Source organism: Megalobrama amblycephala, linkage group LG7, assembly GCF_018812025.1.
Source record: "Megalobrama amblycephala isolate DHTTF-2021 linkage group LG7, ASM1881202v1, whole genome shotgun sequence".
NCBI classification, from domain to species: Eukaryota; Metazoa; Chordata; class Actinopteri; order Cypriniformes; family Xenocyprididae; genus Megalobrama; species Megalobrama amblycephala.
In genome coordinates this window covers 30,522,980-30,543,732 of record NC_063050.1, presented here as the reverse complement: position 1 = coordinate 30,543,732, position 20,753 = coordinate 30,522,980, and the positions used below count along the sequence as shown (strand labels likewise).

The 20,753-nt window shown below is 36.3% G+C and overlaps 1 protein-coding gene and 1 long non-coding RNA gene across 4 annotated transcripts in view; one reads left to right on the top strand and one right to left on the bottom strand.

Moving 5' to 3' along the window:
• Nucleotides 1–2,402, bottom strand: part of klf12a (Kruppel-like factor 12a) — a 30,487-nt gene extending 28,085 nt beyond the window's left edge. For 2 of the 3 annotated variants that reach the window (XM_048196990.1, XM_048196991.1), the window contains exon 1: nt 2,206–2,402. The gene's annotated coding sequence lies outside the window, so the exon portion shown is untranslated. The remainder of the gene's footprint in view (nt 1–2,205) is intronic. The other variant, XM_048196989.1, reaches the window with a different exon arrangement.
• LOC125272266 lies at nt 1,005–2,372 on the top strand. Its single transcript, XR_007185796.1, has 2 exons — nt 1,005–1,245; nt 1,358–2,372. It is a non-coding gene; the product is annotated as an uncharacterized LOC125272266 (long non-coding RNA).
• Nucleotides 2,403–20,753: the final 18,351 nt, after the last annotated feature.

The following is a 20,753-nucleotide window of genomic DNA, read 5'->3' as shown; positions in this document are numbered from 1 at the left end:
TACATCTTAGCTAAAAAGCTTGTCTTATTTGGCTTGAGTTATTACTGTATACACTATCCAAAAAAAAAGTAAGCTGTCACAGTGGCAATACCCTTTCAAAAAGGTACTACTATACAATTTAGGTGATAACATGTACCTTTATTGTATATTACATGCACTCTTTAGAGGTAAACAAGATATACAAAGATGTACCTTCTAAAAGAGTACTGCCCAAGTGACAGCTGTTGTACCATTTTTTCTTTTTCTGAGAGTTGACAAGAATAATAAAAACACTCACTGCTCTTAATTAATTTTGTTATTCTTTATTAATATTTACATAGTAAATAAATAATAAATATATCAAAAACTTCAAAACTATCTTTACATTACACCTATTTATTTATTTCAGTTTTTAAGGTCAGTTTAGTTTACTTCTTTGTTCTTTATTAATTACATATTAAATAAATAATAAATACTTAAACAGCTTAAAAATTATGTTTACATTACTAATTTATTAATTCATATTTTTTTAATTTATTATGCATAATTTAATTCAATTTAATTTAATTCAATTTAGTTTTTTCTGTGGTTTCAAAATTGAAACCAAATATCAAGAATAGTATATCGACTACTTTAAATTTGAGTCATGACAACCCTAATACTAATCTCACAATATCTGAATAAACATGTCTTTACAAATCCACAACTACTTTTACAGAGACACGGACCAACTAAAATACATATTTAAGTACAGTATTTTCTAAAAACTTTTATCCATTTATGTTGCAAACTTCTTGTCCTGTAGGGCCATAAGGATGCTGGAGCCAATCCTAGTGTCGGATCGTTGGCAGGGAAACATCCTGGACGGATGGCCAGTCCATTGCAGGGATTCTAAAAACCTACAACACAAAACTCTTTTCACACCTGATTCACACCCCCTCAAACTATTGATTCAAATCATGTTTGCACGAAGCCCACACATTCACCCTTTAGCACCCTCTTACGCCCACTTTGTGTTCCTAAAGACCATCTACAACAACAACCAGCCAGAGGTGAACCTGCCAGTACTACCGCTGACTCACTGTGTCATGCAAGCGAGAGGAAAGTTTGCTTGTTTTTATATACGTTTCAGGTGAAGAAATGCTTCCAAAAACACGAGACCCAGTGACCCCCGAACTTCCTCACTGTGCAACTGCAGCACAAAGCTCATCCGGTGTAGACGCGACAGACACCAGACAGCAATCGACACTCTGGAGGAACTCTCAGGTGCGGTTTCTGTTCTGCGGTGCAGAGGATGCTGTATATTTATAGCTACTTAAATTGTATTTAACTCAAATAGTGCTGTGGTTTTCTTGAATGATGCCTAATTATTTTTCAGAGCTTTGAAGGTCTGATTGACTTGGCTACGGAAACCATGTCACATACTTGAGAGGGAAACCACTGGCAGATGGAGAGGGACAAAATCATCCGTGCCAAATCAGACCAACAGATGCAACAGCTCTAGTTCTTTACTCGTCTACAACAAAGCTCTTCTGTGAAGTTCTTATGTTTACACCATATACTGTATTGTTCAAGTAACGTTGTATCAAAGAAATTAGGCAGTATTTGAAGCAGTATGAAACAGACAGACAGAGAGAGAGAGTGATTGAAAGAAAAAGGAAGTGAATGCAATAATGGAGTCTTTCAAAAGTACCCACAAGAAAAACAAACCAAACATATATCATTATAACATTAATAAATGTGCAGATAGCTATTTATATAGCTGAGCAGCCCTTGAAACAAATAGGAAGAGAGAACATGCAGTAAAAACCAAACTCGAGACAGCAAAACTGTAAACACATTCTATAGAATTGTCAATAATAGGCCTGCACTAAAATAATATGAAGAATTTTAGATTTAATAAGAAGGCTATTCAGGTCATAATGTCAGATATTGAACAATTAAACAACAATAAAAGTTAAAAAGAAAACTTCTGGCACACTAATAATAGCACGTATGGTACTATTCAAATTAAGATGTATTACTGGCCAATGAACAGTTAAGTTAACATTAAAAGACTAAATATTCATTATATTTTTAAAAGTTGATTAAAAAATAAAGGCATTAAGGAGTTCTTATTTACAGTGACAGTTGTAACTGTCAATTAAATGTCAGCTGACAGGTCCACAGTCTAACAAACTAACAGACTAAGAAACTGAAAGAAAAAAACATCGGACGGTAACTGACCTTGTTTATTAACCTCAGTAATTGAGAGCGAGAACCACTATCCTTAGAGCGTCCTTCTGTCTCCCTCTTTTCTGTCTTGTTTTCCTCTGTCGCACTTTCTGATGTGACCCCCTTCTCTCTCTCTTTCTCTCTCTTCCCTCCTCCGCCGTGTGTTTCTCAGGAGGAAATGAATGGATGGCTCACACGGTGCTGTTCTACTCACAGAGCTTGAGTCACATGACCAGGCTGAATGAAGGGAGGGGGTGGACCCTCGGGCTGCCAGGCGAGAGGACAAGATTGTGTGTGTGTGTGTGTGTGTGTGTGTGTGTGTGTGTGTGTGTGTGTGTGTGTTTAAGTCTGTCTCGGTACTGTATGAGAGTCAAAAAGTGCCAGACTGAAAATGTTGTGGGTGTTTATCTATGTATAGGTGTTAGTTGAGTTGCTTCACATTGACTTTAGTTGAGTTGCTTTACATTAACTTTCTGCTGGAGAAATATCTCAAATGATAAATAAAAAGTCAGAAGTTTAAATATAAACTAAACATTTCTCCTCAGCTACACACTTCAATTTTACAGCTCTCTTATGTCAACAATTGTCCCATTTTATGTCTATTTTTATGTATACTTCTCTAATAACTAATCATTCTTTATTGGCATACGTTATGGTTCCATGAAGAACATTTAATATCCATGGAATCTTTCCAAAGCACAAAAGGTTCTTTATAGTGGATAAAAGTTCTTCTAATTATTAAAATGTTCTTCACACTTGAAAAAAAAATGGTTCTTTTAATTGTTCATTTTTGGTTCATTGCGGGAACCAAAAATGGTTAGTCTTTGGCAATAAACCCCTTTTGGAATCTTTACTTTTAGGAGTGATATTTCAGGAGAAACATCTAAGAGAAAGTTGATACTTAAATGACACGAACCGAAGATCACCATTTTGAGCAATAAGCAATAAAATATTCCTCTGGGAATGAAGAAAAGTAAATAAACCGTCTCTCGTTGATTTTTATTACTCAGAGGTTGCTCTTTAACAGCTCAGGAGGATTAACACAGATCTAAAAGCATCTTAATGATGAAGAAATGCCTGGGTGGTAGATAACACACCATGCTGTCTAGCTTGGGGGCATTATATTTTGGTCTTCAAGCTCTCTTGCTTACATGGCAAAAATGATCCGCAAACCACCACTGGGCCAGTGGTAACAATGCACCAGCATGTCAATGACCTGCACAATGAAATGGTATGTGGCCACCATTCCCAAGTGAGTACAGGAGTGTGTGACGTCTGATGTAAAAGGAGACTGCACATATAAAGATATGCAGTGAAATATACTGAATAAAGAAGATAGGGTTAAAAAGATAATAAAAATGAGAAATAATATTAGATACAATCTAGAAATAAACTGCTTTCACCCTGTGTTAATGAGCAACCAAAATGTCCATCCAGAGCAAGCTCTGTAGCCCTCCCCAGCATGTGTGTGTGTGTGTGTGTGTGTACAGCTAATTGAGGAAGTCTGGGGGATGTGTGTGACTCTCCTTGGAGGCCACTCGTCAGTTGCCATAGCGACCTGCTCTCCCACCTTGTGTCGGTCCTGTGCTTTTGTGGAGGTGTGAGAGGAGGTGGAGGACTCTCTCTAGTTTTTTCTCTCTTTCCACCCCCTCTCACTGCCATACTGTCTCTCAAAGCTGTTAAAAGCACCCTTTCCATTCTAACTATTTGGTTGGCTTAGTTATAGCGAACAGGAAGTTGACTGTAATGAGAAATTTAGAAATTGGTTGTTTACAGGTAAAAATAACTGTGGACAAAAGCTGTAGAAATGGTCAAACTGCATTTGGCATATGTTTAGCTGCTTCAGTGCCACTGCAATTTGAAAAGAAAACACAAGTTTTGTATGGAAGTTTAGTGCTTTCACCAGACATGGAATGGCCATCCATCACACAATCTGACAGGGATGTTTTTCTTGTATTTCTGAAAGGTAATTGGCTAGAATGACAGGACTTTATCTGCTGTTGGTGCGGGCGTTGAAATGTTAATTTTACATCAGTCAAATGTCAAACTGTATCAAGAGAGATGATTGGACTGTTGACTTTGGATTGGTCTTTTCCAGTGCTTAAAATGGATTTCCAAGGGTTTGTGTTTGCTAAGCTCTGTGATATAAAGCGAGAAATGAAAAAGAATAGTGCGGAGAATATCAGTAATCTTTAATTATTGTCTTGGATTACTAAGAGTGTGCAGAAGCTAGCATGATGGCTTGTAAAAATAAATTTGCCTGCTTGTCTTAGAGTTAATTCATTTAAGTGGTGTCAATCAAGTCATACTGAGGGAATTGTTTGAAATGATTATTTGATACATTATAACATGCTTTTCAAGACTGAGATATAAACTAAAAGAGGTTTAGAGAGGTTGGCAGTCGCTGTGTATGTAAGTGCTAGCCAGGTTGCTAAAAAAGCCAGTGGAGCATGACGCTAATGTGAAGCCCGAGGCAAGCGTATGCCTGACTGCTCTAACACCTGCCTCCAACCCGTATACATGACTCTAATACAGAAGAAAATACCTTAACAGCCTAGCTAAGGTGTGTTTACCTGAAAATCCCATGGATGGTTTAAGAGAAGATCATTCAAATAAAGAAACTAGACCTTGAAGGAGAGTCTAATCTGTCTTAATCAGGAACTTAAAAGTATCTTTTGTTCCATAAAGAACCTTTAACATCCATGAAACCTTTCCATTGAACGAAAGGATTATTTATAGTTGAAAAGGGTGAACTGTTTGCTGAAATTTTCTTTAGAGAACCCAAAATGGTTCTTCTATGGCATCACTGCGAAAAAGGTCAGGTTTTTACATGCGCTTTAAAAGTCAGACTCCTGATTCTTTTAATTAAATCTTTGCACAGTCGATACCATAGATCTAGATAATGTGATTGTAGCTTGGCTTCATTCAGAATGTATTCATGTTAACTGAACTAATTGAAATTGTATGCTTAAAAGACATCGTGACGTGCGATGTGTATTTAATCATACAAATATTCGATTACAGATAGATGAAGATGAAGTTCGACGAAACAAAAAACACAATGAAGCAAGATTATAAGCGTGCATGTACAGGATTTGGCTGGCCCAGACCTTGCTACAAAGGATGACTGAGTAGCTGGCACGAAATGAACCCTGTCAGCTAACAAGCACACACACACACACACACCAAACACACACACACACTAACCTAAACAAACTTTTGTATTGTTTCAGCTGAAGGGCCCCGAAATCTTTAATCATGTACACTGGACCAGACTGTGAGAAAGAAAAAGAATGGTCATCGACACATACAGGATGGAGTGAGTGTTAAAAACTCTAATTATTATAAAAAATAAAATAAATCACATTAAAAAAATCTTTAATTAGTGTAGCAATTAGATTAAAGTTGCCACGCTTAAAAATGAGAAAATGAGTAAATAAAAGTAAATAAAACAGCCATACCAAAGACTGGTTTCAAAATCCTGGTGTTAAAAACTGGGGTTTTAATAGTAATTATTAATATTTTGGATTAGATTTTATTTTTAATTTTTAGTTTATAATTTTCATTTTAGTTTTAGTAATTTTGTGATTTTGTCATTTTTAAAAAAAAATATATATATATTTTTTTTGTATTTTAATTTCAAAGTTTTTTTTTTTTTTTTTTCATTTTATTTTATTTCAGTTTTATTTCACTTCCCAAAAACAAATAGTTTTATTTTAAGTTAACAATAACAACACTGGTTTAAGAATGACAATCATTAAACCGTTTTATCTTTTGTGAGCGAGTTATATCAGAGGCAGATGAAGAAATGACTCTCTGATTAGGATGTGTTGTGATCTGTTGAAATTTCGGTCAGTGTACCGAACATGTACGGCAAGGGTTACCATTGTAATCTGGGAGGCATGTTTGTGTTTGTTTCTGAAGCTCTATTCCCCCCAGGATGACACTTATCTATTTTACCACCGTTGCTCACAAATACAAACAGCATAGACACATTGTGCAGCATTATGGGAAAGTGATTGCACTGGGCAGGGTGTGTAATATGACGTAACATATCGTGACAGAGGAGACACTTTCAAATCTTACAAAATGTGATTCAGATCTGAGCAAACTGCAGATTCAGTTCAACAACAACTCTCATGTGAATAATATTCATACCCACTGAACCAATGAACAACTCTCTCAGAACAAAATCAATACTATTGCTTCGATTCAGTCCGCTCCTTATAGTTTACCTTAAAACTGAGAAGCATAACCTTGGACATCTTGTTCCTTTCAGTCTTATGTTCACTTCAGGGTTTCATTGTGGTTTTGCCGTCCAATATTTTTCCTGAAGTCTGGTGCTTTTGTTTTTTTTTTTAAACCCTAGATAATGTATTTCTCAGTGCTGTACGACTCCTTCAGACTCTCGCTGCCAAAATCAGCCCTACTGACCACCCCCCACACAGTCTGCAGGGGGCCAGGGAGTTTGTGTGTGCGGAGGGAGTGTGTGTGCAAACGTCGGAATGTGTATGTGTGTGTGAGCATAAATGTATGTGTGTTTGAGGGAAGTACTTCCTCCTCGCCAGTATTCCCACAGCCTCCATTTTCCTGTTGTGTTCAGTGTGTCCTTAACAATGCATTGGAGCAAATGCACACCTTTTAGAGGTGCGAGTTAGGGAAGAAAGCTTCATAAAGACAAAATATAACCGCACACTCACAGCATTTTATTTTTCGTTTAGGTAACAAGCCTTTGTCAAGGTACCTTGCAGTTATATTTTGCCTTTTATATTGCTCAGTGTGTCCGAAACACACAAATATACAATAAAACACAATCATACCATCATATTCATTTGAGTTTATCCTTTGTATATGGAACTGCCTTTCTTCCCATTCCTTCCATGTCTGTCTGTTAGTTTATCCCCCCGTAACCTCGCCGATGGTTATTGAAATTGCATGGTTGGTATCAGTGAAATTCCTCTCTAAACTGATGTAGCTGTTGATGAATTACTGGCAGCGCTGGTAATTCATTCCAGAGACCGTAGTGGACAGAAATCATTTATGGGAAATGTGTTTGAACCAATCCCATCGTATTCATTTGACTGTCCTCATAGGGTGTGTGGTTATGCTGGTCGGCACACACTCTGCCACGTCGTTTGGGGTCCGCTCCCCCGGCCCCCCTTACAGCCCCCAGTGCAGACCAGAGCGCAGTGGGAAAATGAGAGACAGCTTTTCGGCGTGGTGGAGGGAATGCTCGGACGATGAGAACATGTAGTGGAGAGAAGTCAATAAGGAGGGGGAGCTGCTGACTGGCCTGTGGAAAAAGAGAGAGAAAGGAAAGGAGAGAGAGCAACATGTCATGATTCAGAGGAAAAATAGTTTGTTTTACAACCGTGTTCACATTTCAAGGGTCTTTCATATAGATCAGTCCATGTTAAACTTGACAAGGAATCAATTTCACGCCCGCTCCGTATGTTACACGTGGTATAATTGGTGACTTCAATTGTTGGGCAGCCAAAGGAATAGCTAGTTTTTGAAAAAAAAAAAAAAAAAAATGAAAACTCTGTTGTCATTTACACATGCTCATTTTGTTCCTAACAAATAAGACTTTCGAAACACAAATGAGGATATTTTTAATGAAACCTGTGTGATTTCTGTCCCTCCATGTAAAGCCCATTCCAACAAAATGTTGATGCTTTAAAAAGGCAAATTTATCCAATTAATCCAAATGAATCAAGCTGTTATTCTACAGTAACATGATCACTTTACATTATATGATGTACAGATGTTAGGAAAATGGATGCTTTCATTCACACTGATCAGCACACTCAAAAAGCTCAAATGTTTGCTTAACACAGAACAAGCCTCTTATGCCTTCTTATGCGTCAAGCAAGCTACCATTCACTATATTTGAGGTGCTCTATGTGCATTGATCAATGTTTATATGTGAATAAAAGCCTAAATTAAACATGTGTCTTCAAGAGGACTTGGATTAAACCACTCTAATGATGTGGATTACTTTTGAAAGTTTTTGGTAGAATAGACAGAAATCTCTCAGATTTCAACACAAATATCTTAATATGTGTTTTAAAGGTCTTATGGGTTTAAAACCACATGAAGGTGATTCAATGATAACAGAATTTTCATTTTTGGGTGAACTAAGCCTTAAATAGGGACAATTCTGTCATAATTTACTCACCCTCAAGTCATTCCACAACCGTATGACTTTCTTTCTTTGGTGGAATGCAATATATATCATGAAGCATGTTTCAACTTTCTTTTTTTTCTTTTTTTTTTTCATACAATGAAAACTAATGGGGTCCAACTTAACCATTTGGACCCCATTGACTTTCATTGTGTGGACGGAAAAGAAAAAAGAAAAAAAACACAGAGACATTTTTATAATATCTGCTTATGTGTTGTACAGAAGAAAGAAAGTCCTACAGGTATGAATCGACACAAGGGTGAGTAAATGATGACAGAATTGTCATTTTTGGGTGAACTTCCCCTTTAAACATCAGGACAAAATGTGAATACTACTATAAACATTTGTCTGACTCATTTACTAGGGTGCACACAAACTAGACCCATATGGCACCAAGCCGTAATGCCTATTACATTGCATCACAGGAAATAACCTTACGGGAAGCGTCTTTTGATAAACAGAACCTGCGCTGATAAAATCCATAATGGAATATTTTTAAAAGTTGGATTTAGGGACAAGTTGCGGGGGTTACAGTTGAGAAGTGGAAAGAAAGAAGAAGAGTAAAGGGGGAGGACAGGAGGGGGAAAGAGACGAGAGGGACGAGAGAAGCCAACAATGTGACAAAGAAATGAAAATGATAGAGTGTCTGCGAAGAAGTAAAGGATGAGTGAGAGAGAGCATAAATAAGAGGTTATTTTGAAGTGAGTGCCTCAGTAGGAAGACAAAAGAGAGGGGGCGAGAGAGAAGAGTGGTTGGCAAGGTCTGGAGGCCCTGGCTTAGCTCTGAGTCTGTCTCCTAATGGGCTCAGGGCTCCCTGATTTTCAAAGCCAGAGGGAAACATGAGCGCAGACTCCAACCTCAGCATTCCAACACACACACAGTCTCTCAGACCAACCTCGATCTCTCGCTCTCTTTCTGTTTCCCTTCTCCCCATCTTATAACAAACACTCTCATCCTTGCGTTCCCTCTCAATCCAACCTCAGCCTTACAAACACACTTTCCCTCTCAAACCCACTTAACCCTTAAAGGAATAGTTCAGCCAAAAATGGAAATTCTGTCATCATTTACCCACCCCTCATATCCTTCTAAACCAGGGTGACTTTCTTTCTCCATGGAACACAAAATAAGAAAAAATTTCCATGCAGTTGCAATTAATAAAGGTGCTGCAGGGATGACATACTTTTGTAGGCCACAAGGTCACTACAGAAGTTAGATTTCTCTGACAACAACAACAACAACAACAACAACAACAAAACATTATTTTATTGACTTTTGGATTATTGTAGAATATAAGCTCTGTGACCAACACAAGTTTATGATTCTTTTTGCTGATCAAGATAATCTTCACAAGTGAACACAACTTTTATTCATTTTAAAGCAATCACTAGAAGTAAACAGCTAAAGTTAAATCTAAAGTCACATCACTTCACCGGCACCGCCACTAAGCTTCCAACTCTTTCAATCTTTTTTTTTAGTCTGCAAGTCAGAAATTTGGAGTTAGAATAGTTTTCATGAGCGAGAGTATAAACAAAACAAGGCTGTAGAAGTGGAAAAGTGTGTAGATGAGTTTATCTGTTCAGCGTGATGATTTTAACACCACCGACATCTTCTGTAGTCCCATTTAGCCACTAATTAGCAAGCATTTATTTTCAAGACACATAAAAAGTTGGGTATAACTTATGTATTTTATGTTGTAGAATAAAACATGAAAATATCTTGAGCTTGTGTTAACAACAGACCTTATTTCTGGCAATAAATGAAAAACTCGCAAAAAACCATAGACTTTAGGGACAATGAAAGCACGGAAGTGGAAAAAAAATGTTACCTTGTTTCGAGTTTTTTGGACTTATAGGCCTATACCTGCAGCTCTCTATGAGGACTGGAGCTTTCAAGCTTCAAAAAGATTGTTTCATAAAAGTGATACATATGAATCTGTGTCATATTAAAGGGTTAGTTCGCCCAAAAATGAAATTTCTGTCAGTAACTACTCACCCTCATGTCGTTCCAAACCAGTAAGATATTTTTGATGAAATCTATTTTTTTATACCCCATAGATAGCAACATAATAACCACATTCAAGGTCCAGAAAAGTAGTAAAGACATAGTTAAAATACGTTGTATATGACATAGAACCAGGCAAGCACTGCACTGTGTTTACTATGTCAGCAGCATAGGAGAATGTCAGGGGAGAGACGAAATTGTTGAATAAAGTCATTATTTTTGTTTTGTTTTTGCGTACTAAAAGTATTCTCGTTGCTTCATAACATTAAGGTTGAATCACTGCAGTCATGTTGACTATTTTAACAATATTTCTGGACCTTTAATGTGGTAATTATGTTGCTTTCTATTGAGGATTAAAAATACTTAAAAAATATCTTAATTTGTGTTCCGCAGATGAACAAAGGTCTTGAAGGTTTGGAATGAATGACAGAAATTACATTTTTGGGTGAACTAACCCTTTAAGTCTTCTGAAGCCATATTATGGCTTTGTGTGAGTACAAACTGTAATGTTGTCATTGTTAGCAATGTACAGATGCCTTTGGAGTCAAATCTTTTCAGTGAAACATTTGATCCAGTCCCCAAAATTATTCTGATTGATTCATTCACATATCAGAGTCAGTTCTAGAGTTCAATTTGCTGACTCATTGACATATTTGCAGTGGGCTATATAGTGTAAGATTATCAGTGAATAACAACTTAATAGTTTGTTCCTTACACAGACGATTTTTATCCCTTCAGAAGAGTTGGAATAGTGAACAAGTCAAATGGACTATTTTAAATGGTAATTTTATGATGAAGCTTAAATAACAGACAGTCCTAAATATATATTTAAATTTGGCTTAAACTACAATATTGATTAATTAGCATACAGAGTCATTTTTCTATTAATGCCTCACTATCTTGACCATTCAGCAAATGACAGCAGCAAACTGTCACTGACTCATAGGTGCTCTGACATGCAGCCCATGCTTTATTGTTGTACAATCAAGCTACTGCTTGTTTTCTCTCTGCAGCACTGCCTTCATAATGCCACGGTGAACACAAACTGCCGACTGCCTTCCGCTGCTTCACCACAACCTGCAATGCTTCTGCCTGACCAGACTCAGCCTTACTACTCTTCTGAGTCCCATCAAAGTGCCTTGATGGCTATACTGACTCGGGAGTGAGATTACAAATGATATCAAATGTGTCGCCCTTATTACAGATATTGGAAGTTGATCAGTTGGTGTGTAAGTGAATTCTCCTCCATCTGACACATCAGTTTGTTCTCACTCCTCTGACACCACAAGGCATCACCATAGCAACTTCTCACTCTGTCACCCTCCTTTGGTCCTGTTGAGAAGGCAAGATGTGGTAACACACACACACACACACACACACACACACATGATGACCTCACCACATCTATATTGTTCAATAGAGATTTGAAGTTATTGCTCTGATAATTGCTTGGCCAGGACATTTTAATTAGTTGTGCTTGCTAATACAAGCATCATTATAGCTCTGTTCTAAAATCTAGTGGGCTGACTCACTATACCTTTGAAGACAGTACCCTAACCATCATGGAACCTCATAAGGGATTGATTTGGAATACTCTACATTAGCAGAAACTCAGATAGCACTCTACACATGTATGTGTCATGAAGGGGGAGCAATGAACGCAGGAGAAGATGAGGATCTTTTTTTTCTTTCCTTTTTCACTGCCACGCCAGCTTCTATGGCTATTTCATGGCGAGAGCCAGGTTTAGTTATTCTCCAGGTTTAGTTATACTGTATATAAGATGTTTAAGATTCTTTTTTTCCCCCCTAAAAATCTTAAGACTAAATACTTGGTTAAAAACCTTTTCAAAAGTATGCATGCCAGGCCAGTAGTTGGCGATGTCACTTTGTAAAGAAACAATATGCGCCAATAGACTGAACATTGTAACATACATGCGCATGACGTCACCATTTTCACAAATTCAGGTTTTTGTGGTTTTGTAGCTTATCATCAAGTTGTAAAGGATTAGTTCACTTTCAAATGAAAAATACCCCAAGCTTTACTCATCCTCAAGCCATCCTATATGTATATGACTTTCTTTTTCTGATGAACACGATCAGAGATATTTTAATAAATATCCTGATACATCCGAGCTTTATAATGGCAGTGAGCGATACCAACGAGTATGAGCTGAAGAAAGTGCCTCCATCCACATCCATCCATCATAAACACTTCACACAGCTCCAGGAGGTTAATAAAGTCCTTCTGAAGTGAAGCAATGCGTTTGTGTAAAAAAAATATCCATATTTAACAAGATATGAAGTAAAAGACCGCCTTCCATATTCAACTTACAGAGAAAGTGTGTCAGTTAAGCTTTTTCTGTAAGTTGAATAGGTAAGGCGTAGGACATAGTGGATTTATTGGTAACACTTTACAATGGTGCACTAATATGCATTAATTCATGCTTAACTAATGCACAGATAATCATGTTTTAATGTATGACCCATGAAGAATTATATGATTACTGCATCAGCAACTAATAAAGAGTCTATATGATTAATAGATTAAGTAATGTATGAATTGCTATTAATTAAATGTTTCATGATGTATTAATTCCTTAATAAAATATTTTATTAACTAATAGTGTAAGTTAATGTGTTAATTACCACAATGGTTTGAAGCCATGTATTTCAAATTCAAATTGTCTGCTTTAATTAATCATTAGCTAATGATTTGCAAATGTATCATTATGTTATGACTTTTACTTGTTGAGGCACATGACTATTAACTAATTGTTAAGTAAAATGTCATTATGGTTTTGACATCTACACTAAGCCATGGATTTCAATTTCCAACCATCTACAACCATGATTCCACTGTACCACATGAACTGCTGCATCCAGAACCTTGTTCATGGCACAGGAATGTGTCCGGTTAAGCTTGAGGTCAAGGATTCAAAAGCAGAACATTGAGAACATACGGCCGGGCACTGCTATTTCGTAACACTGTGTCTAGACCGGACAAAGAGAATAGAACCCATTATAATCAGTGATAGTGATGCTACACTGGATGCGGCACGACACAACACAACAAAACAAAACGTCCCTTCTGTTATGAAGGACAAATGGACTTGCAATGGTCCGTCATGTCCAGTGTAAACAACTGTTGCGGCATGACTCGATAATGGTCGCATCCAGTTTAAACAGTGTAACATCAGTCTGTAGTTTAGATTCTGGTGTGCTGATATTTGTGTGCAGCCCAACTTACCCATCCTTCAAACACATTTTCTGACATTACACATTACAAGTGTCAAAACACATTAATGACATATTACTTAACAATTAGTTAATAGTCATGTGCCCCTACAAGTAAAGTCATAACATAATAATACATTTCCAAATCATTAGTTAATGATTAATTAAAGCAGACAACTGGAAGTTGAAGTACATGGCTTCAAACCATTGTGGTAATTAACACATTCATTTTTAGTTAATAAAATATGTTATTAAGGAATTAATACATCATGAAAAATTTTATTAATAACAATTCATATATTACTTAATCTATTAATCATATAGAATCTTTATTAGTTGCTAATGCAGTAATCATTAATTAATGGTTTAGTTCTTCATGAGTCATACATTAAAACATGATTATCTGTGCATTAGTTTAACCCTTTGATGCACAAGCTATGAAAATCCCTTCTAATGCGCAACATGGGTCAAAAATGACCCGTATTCATTTCCTATGTAATTTTAATAACGGTTGAGTGTTTCTTTGCTGAATCTTTAAAAGAAATGTATTTTATCATTCATTTATTCCAGGTATTGCTTAAATATCTTGTTTTTGATTGACAAAAATCATTATGTTCATTTTTTCTTTCTTACTTTATAAACAAACACAGTTTCTACATCAATTTTACACACATGGGTCAAAAATGACCCGTATTCATTTCCTGTGGAATTTCAGTCATGACTGAGTGTTGCTTCGCTGAATCTTTGAAAGAAATGTATTTTATCATTCATTTATTCCAGGTATTCCTTAAATGTCTTGTTTTTGATTTTAACAAATCATTGTGTTTATTTTTTCTTTCTTCTTTTTCATAAACAAACACAGGTTTTGTATTTCTACATCAATTTTACACACATGGGTCAAAAATGACCCATATAGAAATCTTTGCAAATTTTTGCAAGTAGGAACATATTTACTGCAGACAACTATTCATCCGCCACACATTTCACCTCTCAACATGGTTGCTTTTGTATATTTGATGGATGAAAGTCATATTATATTTCATATAATAGGCTATATATTATATTTCATAATTTGTATTTTTTGTCATAAACCAATGATACTGGTCACCTTTTACATCTAAAAGGTGTTCCTGAAAAGTAACAGTTTTGAACAAGGTTTCTGTCCAACAGTGAAAATATATAATAAGTGTATTTGAATTTGAATATTTGAATATTCTTGTGCTTTTGATTTTCTTTATCTAGAGTGTTAGCGGTTGGTCCTCAACAGAACTGAGGTGGATGATGACATCACTGTAAAAAAAAAGCTGAAAGTATACTTTGCGCACAGTCAAATGCAATTTAAATGTGTATGTGCAGGTTGCACATACACAGTTACAGAAATCCGGCGGAAATTATAAAAAGTTACAAAAATCTGTATGCTGACCCTCATGTACGCATAAAAAGTGAAGTATACTTTGGCCTTTAGAATGGTAATGACACACACATTCAAAACAATTCATTCAAAAAGAAAGGAAAAATTAAAATAAGGATTTGGTTATTGAGTAATAGATGGAATAATGAATGATGAAATTAATTTATTGTAATATATGCGATATAGAAAATAACTCATTCAGGTCACTTTAGACCCATGTTGTATATGTCCAAAACTGTTACTTTTCAGGAACACTGACAGACATAAAGGGTGACCAATTGCATTGATTTATGACAAAAATTTAAAATTATGAAAAATATAGCCTAATATATTAAATATAATAAGACTTACATCCATCAAATATACAAAAGTAGCCTTGTTAAGATGTGAAATGTGTGGCAGATGAACAGTTATCTGCAGTAAATATGTTCCTACTTGCAAAAATTTGCAAATATTAAAGATTTCTATATGGGTAATTTTTGACCCATGTGTGTAAAATTGATGTAGAAACTGTGTTTGTTTATAAAGTAAGAAAGAAAAAATAAACATAAGTATTTGTAGAAAATCAAAAACAAGATATTTAAGTAATACCTGAAATAAATAAATGATAAAATACATTTCTTTCAAAGATTCAGCGAAGAAACACTCAGTCATGACTGAAATTTCATTTTCATTTTTATTTCATTTTTATTTGGTTTTTCATATTCTTTTGTATAATTTTCTTGTTTGTACTCTTAATATTTGCATTGCCTGTGGAGCGGACCTGTTTTACATTTCACTGCTGGTCATATGTTCCATATAACCATGTACGTGACGAATAATAAAAGTCAAGTCAATTCCATAGGAAATGAATACGGGTCATTTTTGACCCATGTGTGTAAAATTTATGTAGACAAACAAAAACTGTGCTTGTTTATAAAGTAAGAAAGAAAAAATGAACATAATGATTTTTTACAATCAAAAACAAGATATTTAAGGAATACCTGGAATAAATGAATGATAAAATACATTTCTTTTAAAGATTCAGCAAAGAAACACTCAACCGTTATTAAAATTACATAGGAAATGAATATGGGTCATTTTTGACCCATGTTGCGCATTAGAAGGGTAGTGATACAAAAATGATTTTTATTAAAAAAGTAAGAAAGAAAAAATGAAAATGAGAATTTGTGATGATCAAAAACAAGTTAATTGAGGAATACCTGGAATACTGAATGATGAAATTAATTTCTTGCAAAGATATAGAAAATAAAAACTCAGCCGGGTCATTTTTGACCCATGTTGTGCATCAAAGGGTTAAGCATGAATTAATGCATATTAGTGCACCAGTATTGTAAAGTGTAAAGTCAATTCAACGCTGGTTTTGCATAAAAGATTAACATGATGGCATATGCTAGTCAATGAGTTGAATCAACTCCACAGCAACTACATAAATTTATACACTAACCATTCAGAAACATCCAGTTTCATTCAAAAGGTTGTAACTTCTTCCTGAGTCTCTCCATCAGTGCCTAACACTGTTACTGACAATCCTCATTTTTGCTGCGTGAGATTCTCCAGCTTTGTTGTTGTTGAGCAACAGAAGCAAGAGCTGTTAAAGCTCCACCCTCTTCTGGAAAGCAGGCCGGGAGCAGTAACTCATTTGCATTTAAAGGGACACACACCCAAATAGGGGCAAATTTGACAAGCTATAATAAATGATCTGTGGGGTATTTTGAGCTGAAACTTCATATTCTTACATCTTACGTCTCGGTCCCCTGGTTCAGAACCACTGACGTAGAAGTACCATAGAAGTATCCTAAATGAACATCATATAGCAGAACATAGAAGAAGAACATTATAGCAACCCTCTAGCAATCGGCCAGATCATCTGAGCACCGCTTACATTTTGTTACATTTAAAATTGTATTCTAGAAACTGTTTTACGTTATTAAAGTACAAATAAGGATGTAACCATTTTTGCCAGTTCTGACTGAAACAGTTTTGACTTTGTCATCAAATATTTGCTGAACCTTGTAATGGGTGGGTCTGGATGGTAGTAGTGGTTTAAGATGTGTGTTAACAGGAGTGAAATGTGCCCTTGGCTGAACTAGCACATCTGGCCGCCCACCATCCCTTCCTTATCCCTCCCTCTTCTCATGTGTCTGCTGGGCAATGGCAGATCAGGACAAAGCTACAGTGTTCAGGGAACTGTACTGCTGTTCCAGTACTGCTCTGGACAGCTGGGCAGCTCCAGGTGAAATAGACCACCAGTCACTGGGCAGGGACAAAAGAAGCATATACACACACGCACACCCGAGGCTCTGCAGCAACTCTAAATGAGGCATGGTAGAGGGTGGACTTCAGAAAAAAACAAAATCTTAAAATCATTGTTCAAAAAAAGAATATTGAGAGGATGATATTTCAGACTTTTAGAAAGGTTTCAATCCATTATAAAGCTGAAAACAATAGAAACGATCCTTTAAAGAGAGAAAACTGCTAATCTCAGCAACCTTTGTGAATTGTAGTGCTGGCTCTGGTTAGATGTTTATTTTAGAACCAAACTTCATTGTTGACTGAAAAAAATGCCTTTCACGCAAATATGCATTGCCAAGCCAAAATTCACTTATCTATTCATTTCTGGTACAATTTTTCACATGTATATCCAGCATATATCCAGTAAGTAAGAGTAAGAGTTTGAGCAAGAGACACAACATATCACCTCTAATATATGTGGTCGACCTCATAGCCACTCCAAACTGTAAACAAATTTTCTTTGTATGTTTTTAGTTTAGTTCATTCCATCCAGTGGCTTCAGAAACCAAGAATTACAATCAAAAACACACATTTCGAGATCAGAATGGAATAAAATTCTGGTCCAATGAAAGATTATTAGATCTAGCTTGTTAAAATTTCTACAACTTGTAGCATGTTTACTTAAACTCTGATCTGTTGGCTGTGCTTAAACTAACTTTAAATACCAGTTAGAATTGATGAGGAGCGCACTGAGAAATCCTCTCATTTACAGTAAAATAGATTTGTATTACTTTTATTCAACTTTCAGTCTGATTGTGCACATTCCATTCATTACCCATCAGACTACAGACCTCTCAGGTGTCTTCAAATGCTTTCATTTTTAGAAGTAATGGGGAGAAAGGTGGGTCATTCTCAAAATATGATTTCTCGCCTTTTCATATATTTTTTATATACAGGTGCTGGTCATATAATTAGAATATCATCAAAAAGTTGATTTATTTCACTAATTCCATTCAAAAAGTGAAACTTGTATATTATATTCATTCATTACACACAGACTGATATATTTCAAATGTTTATTTCTTTTAATTTTGATGATTATAACTGACAACTAAGGAAAATCCCAAATTCAGTATCTCAGAAAATTTGAATATTACTTAAGACCAATACAAAGAAAGGATTGTTAGAAATCTTGGCCAACTGAAAAGTATGAACATGAAAAGTATAGCATGTACAGCACTATTGGGGCTCTTTTTGCCTGAATTACTGCAGCAATGCGACGTGGCATGGAGTCGATCAGTCTGTGGCACTGCTCAGGTGTTATGAGAGCCCAGGTTGCTCTGATAGTGGCCTTCAGCTCTTCTGCATTGTTGGGTCTGGCATATCACATCTTCCTCTTCACAATACCCCATAGATTTTCTATGGGGTTAAGGTCAGGCGAGTTTGCTGGCCAATTAAGAACAGGGATACTATGGTCCTTAAACCAGGTACTGGTAGCTTTGGCTTTGTGTGCAGGTGCCAAGTCCTGTTGGAAAATGAAATCTGCATCTCCATAAAGTTGGTCAGCAGCAGGAAGCATGAAGTGCTCTAAAACTTCCTGGTATACGGCTGCGTTGACCTTGGACCTCAGAAAACACAGTGGACCAACACCAGCAGATGACATGGCACCCCAAACCATCACTGACAGTGGAAACTTTACACTGGACTTCAAGCAACATGGATTGTGTGCCTCTCCTCTCTTCCTCCAGACTCTGGGACCCTGATTTCCAAAGGAAATGCAAAATTTACTTTCATCAGAGAACATAACTTTGGACCACTCAGCAGCAGTCCAGTCCTTTTTGTCTTTAGACACTTCTGACGCTGTCTGTGGTTCAAGAGTGGCTTGGCACAAGGAATGCGACAGCTGAAACCCATGTCTTGCATACGTCTGTGCGTAGTGGTTCTTGAAGCACTGACTCCAGCTGCAGTCCACTCTTTGTGAATCTCCCCCACATTTTTGAATGGGTTTTGTTTCACCATCCTCTCCAGGGTGCGGTTATCCCTATTGCTTGTACACTTTTTTCTACCACATCTGTTTCTTCCCTTCGCCTCTCTATTAATGTGCTTGGACACAGAGCTCTGTGAACAGCCAGCCTCTTTTGCAATGACCTTTTGTGTCTTGCCCTCCTTGTGCAAGGTGTCAATGGTCGTCTTTTGGACAACTGTCAAGTCAGCAGTCTTCCCCATGATTGTGTAGCCTACAGAACTAAACTGAGAGACCATTTAAAGGCCTTTGCAGGTGTTTTGAGTTAATTAGCTGATTAGAGTGTGGCACCAGGTGTCTTCAATATTGAACCTTTTCACAATATTCTAATTTTCTGAGATACTGAATTTGGGATTTTCCTTAGTCAGTTATAATCATCAAAATTAAAAGAAATAAACATTTGAAATATATCAGTCTGTGTGTAATGAATGAATATAATATACAAGTTTCACTTTTTGAATGGAATTAGAGAAATAAATTAACTTTTTGATGATATTCTAATTATATGACCAGCACCTGTATATAATATAGCTGTGTTTTGTTTTGCACATTTAAAAAAGTATTTGAATTTCTCAGGGACTGAAAAAACCCTCTCCCCAGTCAGAGTATACTACATTTGAGGAAGAACTTTCGTCTCGATTGTTAGTAAGTATGATTGCAATACAATCTAGACACACCATGTTGGCATTGTCTATGCAAATGTGATCTCTGACATCAGCCATATGTCAGTTACGAATGTGACGACTCCTCTCCCGTGGCATCATGGGATGATAAAGTGTCCATCGGATGCACATTTCAGTTCACTTTGTAATTTAGAGATTTACATTTAAGTCTTTTTTGCTCTATAGCTAGAGATCCCTTTAATGGACATAAAAAATGCTAACGTAATCTATACTTTTATGCATTCATTTATCCTTTTACACAGAAGAAGCTTGCAAGAGCATTAGATGTGCAACATGTCAACGGAAATAATTAACAAGGTCAAGTCAGATCTTTTTTTGACATTTAGAGACTGTATCTTCACTTATTATAGAAAATGTAAATATAGGCTACAGTACAGCCAACTTATTAAAAAAGTGCCTTTAAACATATGTATGACCAAATTTACTCACTTATTTTTATCAAAGCAATAAAAACCTCAAAGCTTATAGATCAACAGTAATACCTTCCACAAACATCCTGTGCAGAGTTGCTAACATACTTTAAAACCTATACTGCTGTCTTTAGGTTCATCAGATGACAACAATAGTGTGATAAAGTGTTGTGTGTTTGACAGCAGACTAGTCACACAGGAAACCAGTGGGCAGACAGGCTTGTACATTGCTCCAGCTTCGGTTAACACTTCCTGTCGCTGGATTAAGCACTTCCTGTTTTAGTTCCAGCTGTTGAAAGCACCTCTCATTCTAATAGAGTATATGTTAACTGTTACAACAAGCATCTTAACCTAATTCTGGTTTGTCATGTCTTGAATA